Source organism: Ochotona princeps, chromosome 2 (assembly GCF_030435755.1).
Source record: "Ochotona princeps isolate mOchPri1 chromosome 2, mOchPri1.hap1, whole genome shotgun sequence".
Classification (NCBI taxonomy): domain Eukaryota; kingdom Metazoa; phylum Chordata; class Mammalia; order Lagomorpha; family Ochotonidae; genus Ochotona; species Ochotona princeps.
In genome coordinates, this window is record NC_080833.1 from 81,913,048 (window position 1) to 81,924,304 (window position 11,257).

At 37.8% G+C, this 11,257-nt stretch overlaps 1 pseudogene; it reads right to left on the reverse strand.

Moving 5' to 3' along the window:
- Positions 1–1,514: 1,514 nt before the first annotated feature.
- Positions 1,515–2,420, reverse strand: LOC131483398 (E3 ubiquitin-protein ligase RNF144B-like; annotated as a pseudogene).
- Positions 2,421–11,257: the final 8,837 nt, after the last annotated feature.

Here is an 11,257-nt window from a genome sequence, read left to right on the forward strand (position 1 = left end):
AACCCCACCTGGGGAATCCCTGTCTTAGGTTGGTCATCAGCGCTGCCAGATCTTACCCGTCTCTGGCTGCCCATCACACCATGTTCAACCAAACTTGAGCGCTAGGGTTTTCCACAGCTAAATCCATCATGGTTTGTCAAATAATGACCTGCTCCCAGGCTTGTTGCCTGCATAGGCGGCAAAGAAGAGTAAACAGTACTGCAATCATGGCTACGGCCATCAGCCCCATGGCCAAGATTCCGCTTTGTTCCTAAAACATCCATGCTGCCAGTTAAATGCCATTTCACAGGGGTAACACATATATGATGGTAAATCGGGGAGCAGCTGGAGATCTGCGTTTCCCATGGGCAGGATACCAGGAAGTTGCACCACTGCTGTCAGGGTCTCCTATCCTGCAAGAACATCATTAGGAGTGGGATCATGTTGAGTTGGAGCCAAGGAGATTTGCCGTGTAAGTCTCTTGGGAACCCATCTAGGTGTTTCTTCATCCTGGGGAAAAACACAAATGGAGCCTCGCCCCCACGTTAGTACTGGATTTGGTCCTCGCCATTTATTTGTGGCCAGATCTTTCCATTTTACTTGGCCTTTATTCTCATTAGCAGGGCGAAGCCAATGGCGCTCTGCAGGAGCTACATCATTAGTGACAGTTAAAAAATTTAACACATAGATGGCAGATGCCAGTAAGGAATGGGGTGAGCTGCAATGCTCGGCCAACAGACCCCTTATCAGCCCATATCCAGCACTGTCATATGACCCTTCTCCTACAATTTACATGCGAAGGTAACTTACAGACCTCAGACTTAAACAAAAAATAAATCAAAGTCATTTATACAGCATAGGACCACTAGGTAAGAGCTATCTTGGCACATGGATCTGGTGTTATGGAGTAAAAGGTAAAGCCACCTCCTGCAACACAGGGATCCAATATGGGATTGTTTTCTAGCCTATCTGTTCCACTCATGATTCAGCTTCCTGCTAATAGCCTGATAAAAGCATCAGAAGATGAACCACATATTTGGGTTTCTGTACCCATGTGGGAGCGCCAGAAGAAGTTCCTGGAGCCTAACTTCATCCTAGCCAAGCTCAAACTGTTGTGGCCATCTGGGGAGTGAATCAGTATAAGGAATATCTTGCTCAGATGGAAGGATAGAAAGATAGATGATAGATAGATAGATAGATAGATAGATAGATAGATAGATAGATATTATTTGTTACATATTTTTCTTCCATCAATGCGTGTACATAGAGAATGAACTCAGTCTGTCCTAAATGCTGAAAAGTTAGCACTAAATTGTTGAGAAGACAGTTACTCTAACTTCTCTATGAAAACATGTAAATAACTTCATTAACAATAAGAATTTTACAAACAGAAATGGCATGATACTATTCCAGCTTGTATCTTATTTCTATAGGCTAATATTTCTAAGAGGTAAGGTACAAACGTTAACCAAAAATCCATACATTTAGGAAGGAAGCAGACTCATTACCAACCTTTTTTTTCACCCTGTGATATTTCACACATCCAGCCATCTGTGGCACATACACAGAAAGAGAGATCCTTCGATTGTAGATAAATCTTGTTTTATCTTCTTGCCAATACAACAGGTTATAAATGGAGAGGCCAAGGATCACAGGGGTGAGGTCACAAGGGCAATGATGCCCAGTCTTACTAGAATCTCCACCGCATTTGTTCAGTTCTGCAACACTGATGCTCTTGAGTGACTTAATTCATTCTTGCATGCCCCTTAGTCATAATGCATGAGTGAAACATCATTATCCAAGTTCTAGAGACCGTACCAGCAAAATGTGTGCTTGAAGTCTTGCACATTATCTGAGCACAGCCTTTATTGTGCAATATAAATCCAGAAAACAGGGACTACTGCATTTGTTTCAACAAGGGCACTGCACTATGGGCAGGATATAGTGTGTGTCATCCTTACAACATGAGCAGAATCTGAAGTAACAAGAAGGGCATTCCACCAACACAGGCTGTGCTGAATCACCTGATGCCATGGGACACTGATATGACAGTCCACAATAGGGCAGTTTTCCACGTGGTATGCAACCCTGACAGGGATCCAGGTGAACTTCTCATCCAAATTTTGAATACTGAAAAATCTCAAATTGATCTGTGGGCACCAAACACTCCATCTCCGCTTCTTGCAGGATCCTGTGGTTCAGGCATGCCACATCAGGGTAAGTGACAGAAACTCACATCTTTCCTGGATTGACAGCTGCATGTTCTGTTTCAGTCAAGGTGCACAAAAGTTGCACTGGCATCCCTGGGGTGTGATAATCCAATGCAGGGACTGCTTGCACAGGCAAAGTTTGCAAGTGAAAGGGGGCATCAGTTCCGGGTTTCCAGACACCAAATTTCCAGCACTATAGGAGTGACAGCTGAATGTGCCAACTGAGCCCATGGGTCTCCATTCTGCTTTCTTTGGTCTTCTCAACCCTGAAACCAGTTGTGCTCCTGGAACTTCAGCTGTCTATCCTCTGAATCCCCTCATGCTAGACAGTCCAGGGCACTCTAGTTCCTATAACAGACCCAGAAGCACTCAGAGAGCAATAGTACCAGTTAAAATTAAAATAAAACAGTACCAGTTAAAAGTATTTATTATTATATATAAAAAGATTCATTATTCCAGAATCCCTCACAAATGGGAAATATAGGCCCATGAACACCTCCCTAAAATACAAAGCTAAACACAAATGGACAGGGAGCTGAGAAAAACCTACCTGTTTTCTAAAACAAAGTGACGCATTTTACTGTAACTCCCTTCAGCTCTTTAGTCGGCCTCACTCTTCCTGCATAGAATGCAAGCATGATGCCTACAAGGGCAGTAGCCAACGCCTGAACCCAAGGGGAGCTCCACCACATGCCATGAGGGCAGAAAGCTGACCACTGGGGGTAACCCAGAGTTATCTCTCCCCTCTGACTGCCTGGCCCTGCATTTTTTTCCCAGATGTGAAAAACTTACTTCTTTATAATTATATATACAAAGTCGTGTTTCTATTGAAGGCAACCAAATATGTATCTAAATTATAGGGAGCACCGAGAATTCACACATTAAAAACAAATATATAGACAGATTTAGTCATATATATATATATATATATATATATATATATGCAAAAGGTCATATGTTCGGTGATAAATAAAATCTTACTTGCTTAAGTAATGATAATAATAAAATAATCAAGATGTAGAAGACTAAAAGAAAAGAGGGAATGGGGGTAAAATGAAGCTCAAGTATTGCCTTAAGTTTGGACACATGCACTTTCAAAGAAATGCTTGATTTTACTTCAAGTAATATATGAATACAACATATATTGCATATCATTTAGGAAATTTATTTTGGTTTGTATTACAAATACTTTTACGAACACCAATACATTTTACAAGCTAAAGTACTGAGCTAGTAGGATCAAAGATTAGGCCTGATCTTTATATGCAGAAATTAGTTTCACCTTGTAGCAATACCTATTTTGAAAAGGACACTATTGGGTAATCCGTGAGGTCATTCATCAAACAGTATGTATCGGTTGCTTAATAGATTCCAAGGATTCTGCTAGATTCTAAAAATAAATGATTCAATGCTGCCGTTACGTCTCCGTTATCTTGAAGCTAGCAAGCATGAAAAACAATTAATTATAATGTAATTCTTCTAACATGCTCTGCTACACAAATCCAGGAACAAATCCAAACATCCAGGGGGCACAATCATGACTCCTACGAATCATGAATATCAGCCAACACACCGACAGATGAAAGCTAGATATTTAGGAAAAGATCCTGAACAAATATCAAACATCTAAAATTAGCTTTTATGGGCTTCAATTGCCATTGTGCAAACAACTCATGACACAGGACAAAAATGTCAACTCCATTAAAGTCATAAACAGTTACTACTGGTAATTGAAGAGAGTTGCTATGTAAAGAATGGAGAAAAAGTGTGATTGTGGCCAAAAGAGGGTTCCAGGTTAAAGGTGGAATGACTTCGATAACTTCAGTAAATGGATGTGATTACGTGATTAGGTGCAAGGGAATGCAGAAGATGAATACGCCAAAAAGAATGGTAAGCTAATGGAACAAACTCTCAGAACAAGAGAAAGCACTTAGCATTTCAAAAAAATATAACTATAGGATTAGTGTGAATAGAAAGAAAGCACTAATCTTTAATGGAAGAAAGAGGAGAAGTAAAACAAGAGTGAAAGTGGTATTACACAGAGGAGGGATTGATGCTAAGTTGAATTGTGTCCCCCCAAAATATATGATTGAGCCCTAGCCCCCTCCCACTCAATGTGACCTTTTAGAAAGCAGGCTTTTGCAGGAATAATTAGTCAAGATGATAACATACATTAATCTAATACAACTGGGGTTCTTAGAAAAAGACAGAAATTTGGAACGGGCACACACAACAATGACAATACTGTGTTAACTGTGGCAGAAATGGGTAAGATACCTCATTCAAGCAAGGAATGCCACGAATGCCAAGCTCTTGCAGAAGCTAGGAAGAGGTAAGAAAAAAGTTTCAATAGTTTCAGATGCAGCAAGGTCCTGCTGACACACTGAGTTCGGCCTTCTGGATGCCAGAATTGTGACACAACAAATATCAACTGCAACTCTGCTAAAACAGCCTTAGGACACAAGTATCTGAACATTGCTGAAAAAAAAAAAAATTACACTGTGGCCTTTAACTTACTGATGACATGAAGAGACTAGCACGAAGGCCTTAAAAGGAAGTGGGGCAGGTTGAACTGCAGTGAAATTCCTAGCTTATAGAAGTGGAAGTCAAACATGAAGATATAAAAATGGACTATTCAATACAACCGAATTTGACAATTAAGACAGAAAAAGAAGGCTAAATATCTATAAACAGAATTGTATGTCCCCTTGATCTAAAAATGGTATTAAGAGGTTGTTCATAATAAAGATAAAAGGAAGAATGAAAGAAAAAGAGAGAAGGAAGGAAGGAAGAAAAACAGGAACGAGAAAGAACAAGACAGAAGGAAGTAACAAACAAAGAATGGGGCCCAGCGTGATAGCTTAGTGGTTAACATCCTCGCCTTGCATGTGCCAGGAACCCATATGGTCGTCGGTTCTAACCCCAGCGGCCCTGCTTCCCATCCAGCTTCCTGCTTGTGGCCTGGGAATGCAGTCGAGGACGGCCCAAAGCCTTGGGACCCTGTACCCGTGTGGGAAACCCGGAAGCACTCCTGACTCCTGGCTTCAGATTGGCTCAACTCCAGCCGTTGCGGTTACTTGGGGAATGAATCATCGGACAAAAGGTCTTCCTCTCTGTCTCTCCTCTCTGTATATCCGCCTTTCCAATAAAAATAAATAATTTTTTTTAAAAAAAAGAATGAAAAGGAAGAGGTAAAAGGAAGAGGTAAAAGGAAGAGAGGGAGGGAAATATGTAAGCAGAAATGTTATGTGTACATTTAGCTGTTAACAAATTTCACACAGTGAAAATATATGATTTTTAAATAGGACAATTCAATACATGTTATTTTCAACTATTAGCACTTTGTCAAATACCTTTTGATAGATCTTTATACATGCAAACAAGTATATATCTCTAGAGATTGATATTTGTATTAGGATTGGAGATTTCTTATCTATATGATGTTCTTACTTTCCAAATTATGCTGTGAATACATAGTCTTAAATATTTAGAATTTCATTTTGAAAGTATTCCAACAATTGAAATTTTATAACTTAAATATAACATGTACAGTTGTCAAAAAAGTCCTATTTATCAACGCTTTGGGAATCACAAATACTTTCTACAACAGGAATCAGAAGAGCTATGTTTAAAAAACAAAAAAGATAAATAAAAGCAAAGGGACAAGAGAAAAGAATTGCTTACTTGAGACCCTTAAGTAATATGAGACATACAAAGTATCAGAAACACTGAGAAATGAGTTACATTTAGAAACTAAAATACACATGAAAAAGTTAGACTCTCGGCAATGGTTAGAGCATTTTATACTTGGTGGTAAATCATGTCTTTGCTTTATGTTTTAAATTTAAAGGCTCACAGTTAATTTATTTTATGCCTTGTAAGCCTTGTTTTAACTTGTCTGGTCTGAATAAGTGATCTTAAACAGTGGACTGATTGAGATTTTGACTTTACCACTTTCACTCCTCCTTGTAAGGGCACACCTGAGTGGTTATGACACAGGTAGGCACTGCAGATGGCAGCCTTACCTGCCCAAGGGACCTTTCAGCTGACAGCAAATGGCCACAACAACCTCGGCAAGCTAGGGTAGGGATTCAATAATAATGGCAAATCTTTTCCCATAGAAGCCTTGTCAGTATTAGGAATTTGTTCTCATCTCCTAGTGTTTCTGTTTTGCTGACAGGTCTATAGTCAGGGACTAAAATTGAAGCTGGAATCCTTGTTAGCTTTAGCATATGCAGGTTTCAGGCTTTGAATTTTCATGCCGTGTCTAACTAAACCATGTCCAAAAGCTTCCTGAAATTCCATAGACTTTGTTCATCATTCAAAGCTAAGATTGCTATTGTGGAAGGGGTGATCTCTCGGATCCAGGAGGCTCACCTATGGTCTCACAGAGTTGCTCCCAGCACATGGTCTCAGGCTAGTTCTGAGCATGTTATTCACATAATCCCTGGCAATGATTTTAGATTCAGATTCCAGAGCCCAAATCTAAATGCAAGGTTCAAATAGCTTATCGACTTTCTCCTCCCTGAGTGGAACAATCCACTCGGGTACAAGTTGTCCATTAAGCCAGGGCTCCTTCTCTTCCATTTCTGGCTGACTTCCTTTAATACAGTTCACCTTTGCCATGTCTTTCCTTAGAAATCTATTCCATCTGTTAAATAGTACAACATTCCATCATGTCTCCATGTTCAACCAAACTGTCTATTGATTCTTTCCTTGTAAACTTTTCAGTATCTTTCTAGTTTTCTCTTCTCCCGTCTCCGCACATGTTTTTGTCATGACTTGGAATAGCAGTACCAGCCTTTACGGTGTGCAGTTTCAGCTGCTTGTATTCATACTGTGAAATTTTCACCTGTACTTTTGAAAGGATGTCTCACTTGGTTTGCAGATCCCGGCCCTCTAGGAATCCTACTGCCTATTTGCAGGCTCCTGTTTCTACTGATTCTCCCCAAGGCTTAGTTTTATACTATGATCATTATTAGCACTTTATTTCCTTGGACTTATTAAAAGCAACAATTCCAAAAACTGCATTGAAGATAACTAACTTCTTAGTGTTTCTAATTTTTTTTTCAAAATTTGTTTTTAAAATTAGGATTAAAGCATAGTTTAAGAAGGACACTGCAACATTTTAACACATATGCAAACCATAAAGACATCATACTGGGCAATTAGCCTTGCTGTTTTCTTTTCTTTCCTTTGCACTTGGAACCTGCAGCTCCTCTTTCCCAGTTGTTTATTCAGAATATAACACTCAACCTTGAGACACAGTCACCCCACTATGCTGCAAAACATGAGAAACTGTTCTGTTCACCCTACTGCATTTGGTACCAATTGGCTTCCATCTCTCCTCCTCTATCCTATCCCTACTCTTTTAAGCACTATTTTAAATTCAGATCAGATATTTTGTTATTAAGTTCTGCATTTACCTTTCAGTACCTGTGGTATCTTTCCATTTTTTACTTACTCATGACACTTAATGATGTCTACCTAACTCCATCCATTTTGCTACAAATATCAAAAATTTAATGATAAAATACCATTCCATTATGTATGTATATCATATTATTTTTATTCATTCATCTTCTCATGGATAGCTAGGTTGATTCCACTTACTGTCTTTGTGACTATTTTGGTAATGAACATAAGAATACAGATATATATTTCATATACTGATTTATTACATAAAATATCCAGAAGTGGGACAGCTGAATCAGATGGTAGATCTATTTTTGGAAAATCAACATATTGGTCCATTTATATTATATTGTATTATAGTACATTATATTATATTATATTAGTATACCTATACTAATGTGCATTCTTATGGATAATGTGTACGGATCTCCTTTTCCACATCTTTGCCAAGATGTGTTGTTTTTGGCTTTTTTCCTTTGTTTTGTTTTGTTTTTGTCTTTTTGATAATGGATATTCTAACTAGAATGAGATGATACTTTTCTGATAGTTGGTGGTTATGACCATTATTCTCATATATCTATTTGTCTTTCTTCTTCTGAGAAATGGCTACTGAGATCTTTTACTCAATTCTTCACCATATTGCTTCTTGGGAGCTCAGTGACATTTTATCATCCAAAAGCATCCAAACATCTTCCCTTGTTTTAATATCTTTGTTATATATAGTTCTATTTGATATATGCGGTATTTGTGCACTTGTCTACTTGTCCTTAATAGTTCTTTTTTTCTCCTTTTATTGTTGTCCAGTCTGAGTTCTGATATCCACCTTGGTATTTAGAAAATGTTCTTTTAGCTAAGAGGTTCTTCAGGAGGGTACAACTGATGATGGGCAGACAATCCCTTTCTTTGAGAATCTCCTATGCATTGCCAAAGTTCTGCCTTCCTGGCTAAAGCTCTCTAAACAAGCACTTCCAAGCCAGTACTGAAGCAGAGTGTGCTGCTAATTAGATGATTGCTCTTGGTGAGTGGGCTCAGACGTGCCTAACCTATGGCCTCACCTGCTACTTCCTCCTGGGTGGCACTCTCTAGAGCTGTAGGAGAAGCTGAGAAAACATTGTTAAACAACAACAACAACAACAACAACAACAACAACAACAACAAAAAACGTCACAAGTTCTAGGCCTGCTGCTGAAAAGGAGGAAAAGAAAGGGTCTAGGAAAGAATAAAAAAGCTTACACAGAGATGTTCAGGAAACCTGCCTGACCTGAAATAAGAAGCCTCTCAGAAGCCAAGAGGAAGCGGCTCCAGCTGGAAACTGAGAGGACATCAGCGGATAACATGTTTCCGCGGGGAGCCCGGGAATTAATGGAAATCAGTGCTGTTAAGAAGAGTTGGGGAAGAAATGAGAATATGCGAGTGAAGTAGAGATAAGTTTTCTGTGAAAGGAATCAAAATTAGAGCACAAAGTAAGGTGGGATGCCACGCAAGAGGTATTGTTTAATAGAAATAACAAAGTATAAAAAAGCACATTGAAAAATGAAATAAAAAGATAAGTTCACTTTTTGACGACAGGTTCAAAATCCCTGCACGATTTTTGTATGACGCACAGATCCCATGAATTTTCTAAAATATCCTGTATGTGTGATATCAGATGCTCCCTCAGAAAGCGATGCCTTCCGTTTCTCCGCATCACATGAAGCACATGACAAAAGTTAACACAAAGAATCATTTCCACAAAAGGAATATATGTATCTTCACAACCATAATGCCATTTTCAGAATCCAAGATTCAGCAAAAATAGGATGTAGACAACAGAGTATCCTAAAAAGCAGCAGTAGATTAGTGTGTGAACAGAAAAAGCCAGGGTATTGTCTTCATCTTCTTGGTGGGCTCAGTAGAGGAATGTGAACCAAACAAAGCACAGATTTGTAGAATATTTTCAGGGACAATGAGCTTCTCAGATGTTTTATTTCAGTGCTTTCACTTTCTATAATGAAATGAGATAATAAATCCCTATTTGTGTCTGAGTATTCTAGAATAGCTTTTAAGAATAGAAAAATCTGACAGTTGCTGAGGAAAAAGGAAGGAAGAAACACAAGGAAATAGTTGAATATATCCAATCTTGTATTTATCTACTAGGCTATATATAAATGGTGCTATGAATGAAAAAAAGTTAAGAAATTTTCTTTAAAAATACCTTTTTAAAGAAAACTGGCATTTATTCTTCAGTAAAAATTTTTAATTAATTTATTAATTTATTCTCTATTATTTGTAACTTCTGAGAACAATAGTGGCTGATCCTTCATTCATTCTGTTAATACTTAGGAGACCCAGTATGGGCAAGACTCAGGATTACAGCACTGAACCGAATGGATTCCACTGGAAACAAAAAGTACTCCTGCCCCTAAAAGGATCTTACAGTTTTCATTAACTAAAAATCATTGTGAAGGACACAAATGTACTACCAAGGAATGTAGAATATTTTAAAAATTACATCTATACTCACCATGTAGACACCTGTAGACAGTTTCTTGTTTATTTCTAGTTGTTTTATCTTAAAAATATAACACCATAACAATTTTTATAGCATTTACACTGTATTCAGTGCTATGAGTGACCTAGAAGTGATCTAAAGCATGCAGAAGAATCTGCACAGCATATATGCAACTCTTAGACCTTTCTGTGTAAAGACATTGGATATGTATGGATTTCATTATTTTCACAGTGTCCTTAAACAAGCTCCTGAAGATACTGTGATATAAATCTGTTGTAAACAGATACACACCCAAAAGTAAATTTATTTATGACAGAATTTAAGAGTTCACATAATTTTTTCTTTTTTTTTACTTCTTCAAGCGCTCCATATTTTTGTACAAAATGGTGTATCTTAAGTTATAACACAGTTTCCATTGAGCAACATTAATCTGTTTTTGAGAAACAACTCACTATGCTCTCATGTATTCCAGTGATTGTCTACTTAATGTGTCTTGGTTTACTTCCCCACCTACCTAAATCAAATTCTCACCTATTACACTTGTGTGTAGCATAATACATTACAGTATGACATTTGGTTTCCTAAGAAACTAATGAACAGCCAACAGAACAATTAGTACTGTTACAAGCCACTATATAAATGGTATACATTTACTGCAATCTAGTCATCAGAAATGATCAGAAAGGATAACTATACAGGGACAGAAAGAATAATGCTTGACAGGAGCTGGAAGAAAGGCACAATAGGAAGTGGCAGCTAATGGGTGTATGATAGTTTTAGGGCAATGAAAATGTAAACAAAGAAAGTTGAAAGGGGAATAGATAAAAAAACTGCTGTATATCTACTCTATGAAATATTATACAGCCATTTTAAAAGAAATGAGATTCTTTCATTTGCAACAAAATGGTCCCAACTAAAGACCATTATGCTCAGTGAAATGACCCAATCGCAGAAGGACAAATATATGTTCCTTCAAATATTAGACAACCTTCATGCAAAATACAAAGCAAGTAGTAATATAGGTGAACAAGTATATACATACATTCTAATAGATAAACTGTATTGTGAAGGCTAGCATACTTGGAAGTGAAGATATATTGCAGTAGGCATCTCTACTCCCAATTTAAAGGAGGACTCCTAATCATTTAAATATACTTTGACA